This window comes from Elephas maximus, chromosome 9 (assembly GCF_024166365.1).
Source record: "Elephas maximus indicus isolate mEleMax1 chromosome 9, mEleMax1 primary haplotype, whole genome shotgun sequence".
Taxonomy (NCBI): Eukaryota; Metazoa; Chordata; class Mammalia; order Proboscidea; family Elephantidae; genus Elephas; species Elephas maximus.
The window spans coordinates 18,115,251-18,130,312 of NC_064827.1; the positions used below are offsets into that span (position 1 = coordinate 18,115,251).

The following is a 15,062-nucleotide window of genomic DNA, read 5'->3' on the forward strand; positions in this document are numbered from 1 at the left end:
TGTACCATCCACACAATCGTTGCTATGTTTGAGCCCATTGTTGCAGCCACTGTGTCAATCCATCATGCTAAGGGTTCTCCTCTTTTTAGCTGACCTTCTACCAAGCATGATGTCCTTTTTCAGGGACTGGTCCCTCCTTACATGCCAAAAAAGATTAAAAACATGTCTTGGCAAGCCCATCACATTAAAGAAATTAATGTTCAAGGTGCTGGGTCTTTATAAGATGACAAGGTGGACTACCAAAGAAAGAAAAACACAACTGATGATCCATACAATGGCTTTTCTCTGACACTTTGTTTTCTCCATTGTACCAGCAGAGTGTAGTTTGCAAAGAGGATAAGCAAAGTGGTTGTATTCCTCATCCATGCTCTTCTCCATCCTCAAAAACCAATAAAATCAAGTAATGCCTGAGTTTGAAAATGCAGTATAGGTTGGAGCATGTCATAACAGTGAAAATTCTTTGCAGATTCAGGTAATGGGGAACCCAAGATCAGTCAACAGGATGACACTGCTGCCTCAAAAATAGAATGTGCTCTTAGGGGTTGTTGAAAGAGCTAGAAAGTTTGGAGCCCCAAATGTGGTAGTGAGAACCACCAGTTCAATAGTACATCACATGTGCAGTGCAACTGGCAATCTACAAAGCACTTTTCTGTATAATAACAATGATAATGAATGTTAACACTTATAGAAAGCACTTACTAAGGCCAGGCACTGTTTTAAGTGCTTGATATATAAACGCATCCTCACAACAATCCTATGAAATAAGCTCTGTCATGATCTTCATTTCACAACGGGTTAAACTTAGGTGCATGGAAATTAAAAGAAAACATAACCAAGTTGGTAGAGTCAAGTTTGAGCACAGGTGGTCTGGTTGCCATGACTGCAACTTAAGCTCTGTAGAATATTGTTTCTCGTTTAAAACTGATACGGTTGTTGTACGTACCACATGAATTTCTCCTTGGATTAGGGCAACTGCCTCCAAATTGGTTGTCCCTCTTCTGTTTTAGCCCTTCTAAGTCTGTTCTCCAACCAGCATGAAAGCAATATTTAAAGATGTATTTCAGATGTTATAACTTCTCTTCTTCAACCCAAATGGCCTTCCATTTTATTTCAAGTAAAATCCAAACTCTCAACATGACGTACAAAGCTCAGCACCTCTCCAGACTCATCTCATTCTACTCACCTCTCTGACTCTAGCCACACTGGCCAGCTTCAGTTGTTAGAAAACCTAGTTCTCTTATCTTAGCACCATCCCACATTCTGGAACACGCACTGCCTCCTCCTCAACGAAAGCACCCAGGGCCCTTCACAGAAAGGCAGACCTTGAGTACCCTAGGGCCTCAGAACTCCCTTCTAAGCCCTTCATACCACTTATCACAGGTGGTAATTACTATGTATATTGGTTATCTTGCTTATTACCTTTTTCCACCACTAGACCGTGTCTCTTTTGTTCACCTTTGCAATTCTTAATAACTAAGAGGATAAGTAATTTGCCCTAGTTCCTACAATTAATACGTGGTAGAACTGTAATTAAAAATTTTTTTTTGGTGAAAGTATACACAGCCAAAGATATGCCATTTTACCAATTTCCACATGTACAATTCAGTGATACTGATTAAGTTCTTCAAGTTGTGCTACCATCCTCACTATCCTTTTCCATATTATTCCACCACCACTATCTTAAACTCACTGCCCCCTAAACTTCCCATTCAACTTTTCAAGGTGCTGTTGTCAATTTGATCTCAAATAGATAATCTTTAAAAGAGCGCAATGCTCAAAGCAGATGTACTTTACTAGTAAAGAGAAGCTATATTTTGGCTAAAAGAAGACTTCAGGGGATACTCTTAGTCTAAGGTTTAAAGTTTAAACATTATCTCAGGGCAATAGTTTCTGGGGTTCATCCAGCCTCAATGGCTTCAGAAAGTCTGGATTCCATCAAGAATCTGAAATTCTGGATATCGCTGTAATTTAACTCAGATATTCTGATTGCCAGTTTAATTTTCACCATGCTGCCTTTAAAATGGATATAGGCAAGTTTGAGTTTCTAAGGAGAGAGTGATTAAGGAAATCAAAACTATTCCATATGAGAATATGGAAACTATTCCATATGACAGTCTGAAAATGGAAAAGGCAGGGGTTGAGAATGAGAGTTGTCCATTAGAATCTGAAGAAAACAGAAACTCTGTAATTGTTGTTGTTGTCTTGTGCTTGTTGAAGAGATTCTGACTCATGGTGACCCCATACGTTACAGAGTAGAATGTTCGATAGAGTTATCTTGGTAGTAATCTTTACAGGAGCAGATCACCAAGTCTTGTCTTCCACGGGGTATTAACTATTAAACTTCTGTTTGCCAACCAAGTGCAAAAGAAAAAAAACTTCAGAATCAAGTCTTCAATTCTGAAGGATATAAGTACAGAAAGATGAATTTCATCTCTATGTAATAAGACATTTTCAAAATATCATAATCAAAAAGGGACTAGGTTTCCTCGGGAGGTAATAAGTTGCCTAACCCTGGAGGGGTCCAGTCAGCTTCTGGAAAGGTAACAGTGCTGGAAACCCTACAGGGCAGTTCTTCTCTGCCCTATAGCGTCGCTATGAGTCAGGTAGGACTTGACAGCAATAGGTAGCAGTAACTGAGAGGAACAACCACCTTACAGGGATATCAATGTGATATGGGAGGTCGCACTAGAACCTCTGCGTGGTCTCTTCTAGCCCTGGGAAAAAAATGAGTCATTGAATTATAAGGAAAAAAAAAAAAGAATATTTGCCTTATAATGAAACATATGCTGCCAAGCTAAAATTGTTATATTTCATTGATTGCCACTTGCAATTACTTTGACTGCTCTTCTGATTCCAGTTGTAAAACTGATCCTCTAAAGAAAAGTAATGAAAGTCAGATGGCAACTACTGCACTCCAGAACGAACACATGCATATGGAACACGACCGGCACCAGCTGAAAAGCCTTTTGAGCGAGAACTGAAATGCAAGATTGGTTGTGACGTGATTCATCCATAGCAGCCACTCAAGGAGCCACTGGGGTTCTGGCAGCCCCTCTGTTGATAAAGAGCCTATTCCTTCCTGACAGCAAATTACTGCAGATTCAAACGACAGTTTAAATAAAATCCTCAGGTTACAGCCACCGGGAAGCCGGCACTTCTAAGTGTCCACAGGATTGGGTTTGGAGCCAAGAACGAATCCACCTTGTAACACGGGAAAAGTCCACTTTAAAAATTTTAATTCAGCAGTTAATGACATTAAATCATGGATAAAAAGCCTTCTGGCTAAGGTCTCACTCAGCGGCCAATGTACAGAAAACTTTTGTTCAAGAAAATTTCGAAAGGAGAAATCTGAGTTAATGACTCAGAAAATGCACCAAGTGGGCACTGTGACATTTCCCCCTTATCATGGGTAACACATGTGTCTGAACCATGCATGTGAGGACATGGAGAAGATGGGCATGGGATTCTTATCTAACGGAAGGGAACTGGACCTATCCAACAGTCTTGTGTACATTTCAGTCAGTTATTGTGTAATGATTTTTTTATTGTTGTTGATGTATTGGTCAAGCCTGAATAATAAAGTCTTTTTTCATCTCCGAAAGGGGACGAGTTGCTATTGAATAATGGTTGCACTTCCCAGGGACAAAAATACAAAAATTGTTCCCGAAGATGACTAGGCACCTGAAATCAATACTGCATCACCAAATGCTTAAAAATTTGGGACCTGATTTTTTGAGGAGAGAATTGAAAACAAAAGCTCAATAATTCATAGAGCTCATCAGGTGGCACAAATAGTAAAGTGCTTGAGTACTAACTGAAAGGTTGGTGGTTTGAACCCACCCAGAGGTACCTCGGAAGACAGGCCTGGCAATCTGCTTTTGAAAGATCACAGCCTTGAAAACCCTGTAGAGCAGTTCAACTCTGCACACGTGGGGTCCCATGAGTTGGAATCGATTTGACAGCAACTAGCAACAACAGTTATCGGGCTAATGTGTGTGTCCTGAAAATAACGTTGAGGCTCCTTTTCCATTTCTACAGTTGCCTGTGAGAAAGCAGTAGCTGGAATGAAAGCCTCCATTTGGCAAACTCCTTTATGCGCTCTGGTGAAACGACATTTCAGGTAAGTTTTCTCTAACAAGTCCTTTGCAATCTGGAGATATCAGTGATAGCTATGTTGTTCCGAAACTCTAAGATCTAACGTGTCCTGGCCTTATTCACAGAACCCAACCCAACCCAACCAACGAACTCTGTAGAATGATGAATGAGACAGGATTTTTAGAAGGTGAGGTGGCTTACCCTTTTAAAAACAGGAACACCAAATCAGAAGCCAAAATTAAACAGCAATCTGTTTCAAGTAGTGGAGACCCAGGTTTTCAACGTGACCCGTATTCATAGAAAGCTTGTCCAACCAACTCTATGACATAGGCAATACACTGGCTTTCACAGTGTTCTGGTGTCATGAACTGTTTCATGAGGAGCTGTTAATTGAGAGGACTCCTCTGACAGGGCTGGATTTATAAAATTCTTTCACTTTTTAGGGTGACCTTCTCTGCGTAATGTGTATTTGCTTATTTAATTTTCAATTCCCTGCCTTATCTAGACAATGATTTGCATCTGCCAATGCAACACTAATCAGAGTGCACTACTAATCCAAGAGAATGTCTGAGGATTAACTGAATCCCTCTGGGGCTATGACGGATGGGACTCTAACTTAAAACTCAGTCCTGAGAGAACATAGGATTACTGTAAATTAGCTGATTGCTTTTATTTCTTGGAGTCAAGGAGACCTTCTTCCAAGACTATGACAATAAAGGCGCTTGTTGCTTATTTTAATTTTTGGTGGCAGGAGAAGGGTTAGTGAAACAGTAAGAGCATGATGAGGATGTCTCCTTTCAGCCCGCTGTGGGCAAAATCTTAGGACAGATTGGCCTTACTGTCTTAATGCCTTCATTCTAAAAGGGCAGCTGAGGTTCAAGACCAGCTTTTTGCTAGGAGTCCAAGGCTTTGCGACCTTTACACTAAGGGCACACATTTTCATGATTTATCCTTTATTTTTTTCCTGTGTCCTCACCAATTACTAACAGTCATGTCAACGGGTCCAACAATATTGTTTATGATTCTAATTTTACAAATGAAACAGCTGAGGCCAGATCCTCTGAATCTGTATTAAGTCAACATGCCTCATTCATGAGTTCTGGTACATTCCACTAGTTAATGGACTATTCTTTCTTGTGGACTTAAACATATTACCTACATGCCTTATAGTAGATCTTTCTCTGTATTATGGGCAAACAAAATGTAAGGGTGTAAAACTCAAGCCTTTGAGCCTCTCAGAGATTGTGCTGAGGTAGGTGAATGGTAGGACAGTGCTTCTGTGTGCTTCATGCAGAGTGAGCCACAGCAAAAGGCCATTAGAAAAGAATTAAGTGTTAGGCTCTCATTTCATTTACTGGTAATTGCTACTAATAGTTTTCAGTGGAAAAATAAGACTGGCCATGAACTTCGGACTTGCATTCTCTCTTAATTGTCTGTAAAACTTTGGAAACTGTATCATCAGTTCAAGATGCAAGGATAATACCCTTAGTCTTCATCTAAATATGGGATTAATAAGATGGGGCCTGATGACATTGTCTCTGCAATTATTCTAATATTAACAGAAGGAAAGCAAATCCTTGGAAACATGAAACCGCTTTATTTGAAAAAAATATTTGTGAGGACTAATAAGGATGAAGTGCTGAAGAAAGCATGTTGCAACATCCAAAAATATGCTATCTGAGCTCTGTTGTCATTGAGGGTCAAAATAAGTTTTCTTTCTGGTAATTAGAAGAGGACTCACTGGGTCACATGACTCTTTATTAAAAAATATCACCCAACCTGCTTTAGATTCGATCGTTCAGGTCAGCTGATAATTTCATTTGAAAAGATTTATCATGTTGGAAGGGTACTTAATAACGTGAGGAAAGCCTCATGCCCTGATGTTAAGTGAAAAATGTGAGCTCTAAATAGTCTGTGAATTATTTTATTAGTTAATCATAAGGGGAATGTGGGCACTTTTGCATCACCCCATTGAGAACTTAGAAAGACTGATCCAGGAAACTGGGTCCCCTGGTCTAGGACTACTGGTGGTTTGCTCTTTGACATCTGGCCAGTTATTCAGCTTGTCTAGACCTCTGATTCCTTATCTATTAAACAAGGTCTGTTGAACTAACTGATTCCCTCAAGTTCTTTTAAGTGCTAAAATAAGACGCCTCTCTGGTATTCTTAACCTTCTTGGATTCAGAAATCCCTGGGAAGTTATTTTAAGATAAACAGAGGCTTTGTGTCTCTGAGATTAGGTAGGGACAAGCTCTGATGCCCTTCCAGTGGATTCCTGTCCCTTCTACCTCTGAAGCTGAGGTGAGACTTTCTGGTGTTACTGACACCTCAAATCTTAATTGGAACCTGGCATGGTAAAAAAAAAAAAAAAAAAAAGGAGGAGGAGAAGGAGAAGAAGAAATGCTGGGAATTAAGTCAGTAGATCAGTAGGCCACAACCTATCTGTCAATTTGTCATACTGTGGTGGTTTGCATGTTACTGTGGTGCTGGAAGCTATGCCACCAGTATTTCAAATACCAGCAGGGTCACCTATGGTGGACAGGTTTCACTGGAGCTTCCAGACTAAGACAGACTACGAAGAATGGCCTGGTGATCTACTTTCGAAAATTAGCCAATTGAAACCTTATACATCACAACAGAACACTGTATGACTTGCTTGTTTGGGACATGACATCAGGAGGGATCAATCCCTGGAGGAGGACATCATGTTTGGTGAAGTAGAGGGCCAATGAAGGCATGGGAAACCCTTGGTGAGACGGATTTGCACAACAGTCTCAACAACTGGCACAGAAATGCTGGCAGTTGTGAAGCTGGCACAGAACAGGGCAATGTTTCATTGGTTGTCATGAATTGGAACTGACTGGACGGTAGCTATCATCATCATCGTCATCATCATTGTCATCATTGTGACCAGACCAGTAGGCAGTCTTCTCAAGAAAAGAAGTTCTCCTTGGGGTTTATGAGGTAAGGATGAGTAAGAGGGTCAGCAGAACCCCACTCATGGCTCCAGAAGACAAACTGTTGCTATACTGCTGCGTTGGGCATGGATATTCAGCTGATAGTTTACCTACTCTGGTCCAACTCTCAATGTGACATCAAAAACCGGGTATTTTTATCTCCTTTGGAGCCTTGGTAGTACAGCGGTTAAGGGCTCCATTGCTACCCGAAAGGTAGGCAGCTCCAAACCACCAGTTGCTTCTTGGAAACCCCATGGGGCAGTTCTACTCTGTCCTATAGATAGGGTCACTATGAGTTAGAATTGACTCGATGGCAACAGGCTTTTTCTTTTTCATTTTTTGGTTTATCTTCTTTATATTCTATAAAGCACTAGTAAAGTGAGGCTAGGATTAAAAATATATATATATTTTTTATAAACCTGTTGAAGTTAAGACCCAACCGAAAATAAAAATGAAAGTTACTTTTTCTCTAGTTCATAATCTCCCCTCCTCCACTCCGTAACACAACACAACACAAGCAAAAGCACCAAACTAACAACCACCCACTGCTGGCTGAGACTCAGATCCAGATTTTTACAATCCATTATGTAGAAAAAAGGTGTGCTTTTTTTGTTGACACAAGCAAAACCAGAAGATAGAAAAACAAAATCCATTAATACTTTAGGAGGCAATGTATTTAATCACAAAGGACACAGGCCTACCTTCCCCTTCACTTGCATCAGAAAAGCCCCTTTAACGGCAGCATCTGTACTCAAAGATGAAGGATTCTCTTTGCAATACTCCAGAGGACACATTGCTTACAAAGGCACAGTGTACTATTTGCTACTGTATCCTCTGGATGTTACTGCATTTTGGACAATTACGCTCCTGGTTGCTGCAGGATGCATGAAATTCCTGTTACAAGCACACATTGCTTGGTGGGCATCATAGCTCACTGGCACACCAGGGCGATGTAGGCACGGATAACATTCAGAGTATGGGAGCCCAGCCTTCAGCCTCTCACTGCTCTGTGGCCTCCTCTCCTTGGTTTTCCATCCATGCCCACTGCTGAGCAGGCTGGGCTGCCAGAATGGGCAAAGGAAAGGGTGTGGGTGATTGCACTGTCTTGAAGTGCATTCCAACATTAGCTTCAGATGTTGGGGGAAATATCAGCCCTGATGGAGGGGACTCATTCCTAGTTAGGGAGCACTCCACCCCAAAATAAAGCAGAACTTGGGACCCTGCAGTACATGTCTTTCAGCCACATCACTGAGTGGTGGTTAAATTAGTTTATATTGCTACCAACGCAGCTATTCTAGGGCGTCATTCAGCAAGGGATGGTCAGAATCAAGCGTGGAACCTGACCACTGGGGCTCTGTCTACAGGAACTCCTCGGAACCTCAGTCTCGTTGTCACTAACACAGTATCATCATCATAATGTCCTTATCCCATTCCCTGTGAGAATATTCATTATTTTCATGATTGATGTCATAAACAGGAATGAAATAAGCCCAATCATTCCTAAATACTCTTCTTATGAAATGTAATTCCAAATCTGGAAAGCCCTGTCCCAGACTGTATATATATGTTTAAAAAAAAAATTATGGAGGACAAAGATGATTATTTTAATATTGCTCGACAATCCATAACTTGTGCCTATATCCTAACAGCAGCACCACACCACAGATGATGCAGGTTTTTCTTCAGCCTCAGAGTAATGATTCATTAGAGTAATCTGCATAGCAGTACAATAAAAATGAAAATGAAAAAAAAAAATTCCAGTAACTGAACTAAAGACAATGGAAAAAAAATAAACGCACTTGCAGCTCTTTCTGATTTACTCATTGATTAGCTTCCCGGGAAGCACCTCAAAAAGAAGCACAGTAAAGAAGACAAATGACGTGAGCAGCCATCCATTAAAAGTGCTTTCTCTCTCTTCTGGGAAGGAAATACCAGCAGGTACAGGCTGAGGTAGGAGCTGGGGAAGAACAGATCTTAGCAGATCTCCATACCATGTGCTCGGTTCCAAGTAGGAGAAAGATGCCATTGTTGTTGGTTGCTATCAAGTCAATTCTGACTCTTGGAGAACCCGTGTGTGCAGAATAGAACTGCCCCATAGGATTTTCAGAAGCAGATTGCCAGGCCTGTCTTCTGAGGCACCTCTGGTTGGGCTCGAACAGCCAACCTTTCGGCTAGTAATCGAGTGTTTAACCATTTGTTTCACCCAAGGACCCCCTAAGATGCCATTAAATATCTCTAATCACTTGGTGGTTTTTACTCAGGCTGCAAGATCCCTGTGAAATCCTTCCCAGTTTCCAAAGGCCAAGTCCCATTCAGCTTTATGTTTCAGAGAAATCAAGCTGTAAACACTTGTCTGTACACTGCTCTTCACAAAGACAGATGCTTTTCGGTATTGAAGAAACAACAACTCCGAAAAAGAAGGATTAAACTTTGTCATACTTATAAACAACTTGCGAAGTCAAAGGTTGAAAATGCTGAAGCAGCTGTGCCTACATCAGTGACCGACGTTCTGAATGTCAGAAAATGAACTCAGCCAATAATTGCACAGAGTTCAGAACAATATTTTTATGGGGTATATACTCCATCACAAGAAGCCCTCATTGTGCAGTGGTTAAGTGCTTGGCTGCTAACTAAAAGGTTGGTGGTTCGAACTCACTAGCCACTCTGAGGGAGAACGATGTGGCAGTCTCTTCTGTAAAGATTACAGCCTTGAAAACCCTAGGGGGCTGTTCTACTCTGTCCTATAGGGTCATTAGGAGTCAGAATTGACAGGACTGGCAATGGGTTTATCACACTTCATTACCGTAAATAGAATCTCAAAAGCAAAATAAAACAAACATCACGTGCCACAAATTATCTGTTAATATCTAGGTTAACCAGGGAAAGGGCGAGAAAAAGGAGGCAGAGGGAGGAAGAATGGAGAGACATGGAAAGGGATCATATTCACGCAGCTGATGGGAAAAGGGCTTATGACAACCATCAAGGACATTCTTTACTGGGAAAAATAATTCCAATTCTTTGATGTTAGAGCTTCCTATGGAAAATTTATCGTCACTATAACTAAGAGCCCTGGTGGTGCAATGGTTAGGTGCTTGGCTGCTAACCAAAAGGTTGGCAGTTCAACCCACCCAGCGGCTCCATAGGAAAAAAGACCTGGTGATCACTCCCTCAGAGATTCAAAAAAAAAAAAAAAAAAAAAGGCTACCGAGTTGATTATGACTCATAGTGACCCCAGGTGACAAGAGTTAAACTGCCCCATAGGATTTCCAAGGCTAAGGAAGCAGACTACCACATCTTTCTCCAGTGGAGTGGCTGGGGGTTTTGAACTGCAGACCTTTCTTTTAGCGGCTGAGCGCTTCACCAGTGAGCCACCAGGGCTCCTCTGCCTTATTGATTATACCCTAGAAAACCCTATGGGGTAGTTCTACTCTGTCACATGGGGTTGATATGAGTCGGAACTGACTCGACAGCACCTAATAACAACAAATATTCCCCCAGAAAATGTTGGATGTGTTGTATTATTTTCCTGGGTTTTTTTTTTGTTTGTTTGTTTGATTTATTGAAATTACATCAGGTTACTAGATGTTATGTCCTATAATAAAATCAGATCCTTTGCAAGAAGAGTAAGCTGTGAAATCAGAGACCGTGTTAACATGTGCTGACAGCTGTTTTAAATGAATCAGTGCAGACTTGCCCATTGAAAACTCTGCAGAAGAGAGGCTAAAGAACCACTTAAACAGAGAGTACCAGTGTGGTGAATCGGCTTCACAGGGGGATATCTGCAGCTCCTTGCCTTTATTTATTTATTTTTTAAATTAGATTTATCTTAGGGGTCACAATTCCCTGTGAGCTGCTTTCTCATTTTAAAGGTGCTAAATTGCACATCTCAAAAATAATCAGGTTGTTGTAACATCAACTGTATTATCTACACTTGAGTTTTTTTGAATCGCTCCTATTAGGCAAATCAAAAAGCTGATGATATATTCTGAATTTCCATTTAAAAGAACACATTCTTCCCCCTGTTGAAATCTGTAATGCTATCATGGGTCTGGTCTCCATTTATCAAACACCAATATTTTCTTTTGCTTCACAAAGCTCTCCAAATATATGCAGCTATCTCATCTGGATATTATTAATTTTTCCATAGATCGTGCACAAAAGAAATTTCACCTGAGGAAAAAAGGACCTATCTAGAGTAGGTAGGTATTATTAGTGTTATTATGAATTTCAATATATACTAATAATAATCTTAATAGTTTCCAATATTTATTAGTGTTTTCTTTGTGCCAAGTATCGTTTAAGGGCTTTACATGTATTAATTCATTTACTCCTCCAAAGAGTTCTATGAGGTAGGTACTATTATTAACCCCATTTACAAATGAGAAAACTGAGGCACAGCAACTCGTCCAAGGTCATATGGGGCAGTTCAGAAGCAGGAATAACCTAGGCTGCTGTAATAGGAAAGAAGTTCGTTAGAAGCATATGAGCCCTTCTGAGGAGGTACCTGTTAAAGAGTTGGAAAAAAATAAATATCATTGTGTTTCAAAATTTTAAATTCATACCCACAAACTAGACCAAAAAATATATATATTTCACCAAGCCTCTTTTATCAGATTAATGAGCATCAGTGTTAAAGAATGCATGTAACATGATGTGGCTTATTCTTAAGTCATTTCTAACTCTCTTAGAAAACCAAACCAAACGAAACCCGTTGGCATCAAGTCGATTCTGACTCATAGAGACCCTACAGGACAGAGCAGAACTGTCCCATAAGGTTTTCAAGAAGCAGCTGGTGGATTCAAACTGCCGACATTTTGGTTAGTAGCCAAGCTCTTAACCCCTGTGCCACCAGGGCTCCAACTCTCTCACACATAAAACTAAATGAACCCGGTTTGTTGGCAGAGTTACATACTAGCCAATACAGGCAGTCCCTGGGTTACAAGTGACTGCCTTATAGAAACTAGTACTTGCCCTTTAATGTTATATAAATTTGTCTTCACTTTGAAAAGACTGAACCAGCACCTACTCCCAGCAAAATCTTCATCACAATCACCTTTACTTGCTGCATGTGTAGCTTTTAAATCATTGAAAAGGCTTCCAGCACTAAAACCACAATACCAAACCCACTACCTTCCAGAAGATTCTGACTCATAGTGACCCTATAAGACAGTATAGCAAACCCATGTCACAGAGTAGAACTGCCCCAAAGGGTTTTCCAGGCTGTAATCTTTACTGAAGCAGACTGCCACATCTTTTTCCATGGAGCCACTGCATGGGTTTGAACCGCCAACCTTTGGGTTGGCGGCCAAGTGCTTAACGATTGCACCACCAGGTCACCTTCCTAAAGTTGGAGAACAGGGTACAAAGGACTTGATGTCCATGAGCATTCTGAAATAGCATATGTATCATGTGCAGAGGTGCCTTTGTTTTCAACTGGGGTTTTGAAACGTTCATCAAATTCTCTAAAGAATCCAGCTCCTCTAAAGAGTTAATGATAACTGTATTAAGTGACACGTCCATGTCCACACAGCTACTAAAACTGGGATTAAGTTTCCACACTTCTGTCTTCTTATTCCGTGTTCTTCCCAATACACTCTAAAGAATAATATCAAACAAACAACCCCCACCCCCTGAAAACCATTAAGTAGTCCTGAAATACTTGGTTCATTCTTTTGAAAAGTTCTTTGACTGGAGTCTCAGAATGCCACTGAAGACCTCTAGCTCTAAGATTTCTAACAGAAGTGCTTCAAAATGTGTGTTTTCAAAACCTCAACAGTCCTCTCAGACAGAGAGGCATCATTTTTGAATGAGAAGTGGAGTGTATAGACATAGCCTTAAAGTGGCTGTAGGCCCAAGTGGTTTGCTGGCGAGAACAGCAGCCTTGAGTCTGCCACCTAATAGCTAGTGATCTTAAATAGCTCACTTGATTATTTTAATGTTTTGGTTTCCTCATCTGTAAAATGGAGAACAATAGCTAGTTTTCAGGGTTGTTCTGAACAGCATAAACATGTGCCCAGCAGAGAGTAGGATCCCAGGTAATCATATCTATTATAACTTCTTGTCATTGTTGAATCAAAACATGAAGTTTTAAATTTTGTCTTTTTTTTTTTAACATCTGGCCAATAGTTTTTAAAATTCATGTCAATTGGCTTTTAATGTGAAATATCAGTTATAATACAACTAATGGAAGTATGGAGTCCCTGGTGGTGCAAATGGTTAGGTGCTGGACGACTACCTGAAAGGCTGATATAGTCTGAATCCACCTAGAGGTGGTGTCTAAGCTTTTGATAAAGTAGAGGGTCAGCAAAAAAGAGGAAGACCCTAAATGAGATGGGTTGACATAGAGGCTGCAACAATGGGCTCAAGCATAACAATGACTGTGAGCATGGGGCAGGACAGGGCACTGCTTCGTTCTGTTGTACATAGGGTCACTATGAGTCGGAAGTGACTTGATGGCACCTAACAACAACAGCCAGAGGTGTCTTCGAAGAAAGACCTGCTGATCTACTTTCAAAAAATCACAGCCATTGAAAATCCTTTGAAGCACAGTTCTACTGACACATCTGGGGTCACCATGAGTTGAAATCGACTTGATGGCCAACTGTTTTTTTTTTTTTTTTTTTAATGTACTGGTAAAAGTGAAAATTACATTTTACAAAAAGCTCTTAAGTATCTAGGAATGGAATAATTAGATCTAACTTTTATGAGTTACTAGGCATTTCAATAATTAAGCAGCAACTAACTGATACTATCCTGAAGATAATCACCTGTGGAATCATTTAGCACAGATGCACTTAACCTCACTTCTGCAATGTTATGACTATCATGCATTTGAATCACTGACAATTTCCCATATTGTGTCACCACCTTAGGTAAGCAATGCTGTAAAATAGGAAATGAAATATTAACACGTAACGTTTATGTTATCCACAGGCTGATGCCAAATGATAAAATGGATTTTTAGACAAAAAGATATGACTGGGCTGGGCTTCCCATACCTGGTAAATTCCTTAGTCATCAGCAGAAAAACAGTGTTACTGATGTGGGCCAATAAAGCCCTGGTTGAGGAATCGGATGAACTGGATTTTTACGAGTCACTGTTAAGGTGCCTTTGATTCGCTTCCAACTCATAGCGACTTACATACAGCAGAATGAAGCACCGCCCAGTCCTGCATCATGCCCACAATTGTCGTTATGCTTGAGTCCACTGTTGCAGCCACTGTGTCAATCCATTTCCTTGAGGGTCTTCCTCTATTTTGCTGACCCTATACTTCCCCAGGCATAATGTCCTTCTCCAGGGACTGATCTCTCCTGACAACATATCCGAAGTATGTAAGACATAGTCTTGCCATCCTTGCTTCCAAGGAGCATTCTGGTTGTACTTGTTCCAAGACAGATTTGTTCGTTCTTTTGGCAGTCCACAGTATATTCAATATGCTTCGCCAACACAATTCAAAGGCATCAATTCTTCTTCTGTCTTTCTTATTCATTGCCCAGCTTTCACATGCATACGATGCGATTGAAAATACCATGACTTGGGTCAGGTGCACCTTAGTCTACAAGGTGATATCTTTGCTTTTCAACACTTTAAAGAGGTAGTTTGCAGCAGATTTACCCAATGCAATGCATCTTTTGATTTCTTGACTGCTGCTTCCGGGGGTGTTGACTATGGATCCAAGTAAAATGAAATCCTTGACAACTTCAGTTGTTCTCCATTTATCATGATGTTGCTTATTGGTCCAGTTTTGAGGATTTTTGTTTTCTTTATGTGCTGATGTAATCCATACTGAAGGCTGTGGTCTCTGATCTTCATTAGTAAGTGCTTCAAGTCCTCTTCACTTTCAGCAAGCAATGCTGGTCATCTGCATAATACAGGTTTTTAATGAGTCTTCCTCCAATCCTGATGCCTTAATCTTCTTCACATACTCCAGCTTCTCAGATTATTTGCTCAGCATACAGCCTGAATTGGTAGGGTGAAAGGATACAACCCTGACACACATCTTTCCTGAC

The 15,062-nt window shown here is 40.5% G+C and overlaps 1 protein-coding gene across 5 annotated transcripts in view; it reads right to left on the bottom strand.

Annotated features, from left to right (window-relative positions):
* The window catches only part of PTPRD (protein tyrosine phosphatase receptor type D), a 591,083-nt gene that overhangs the window by 70,294 nt on the left and 505,727 nt on the right, over positions 1 to 15,062 (bottom strand). The gene's annotated exons all lie outside the window — the stretch shown is intronic.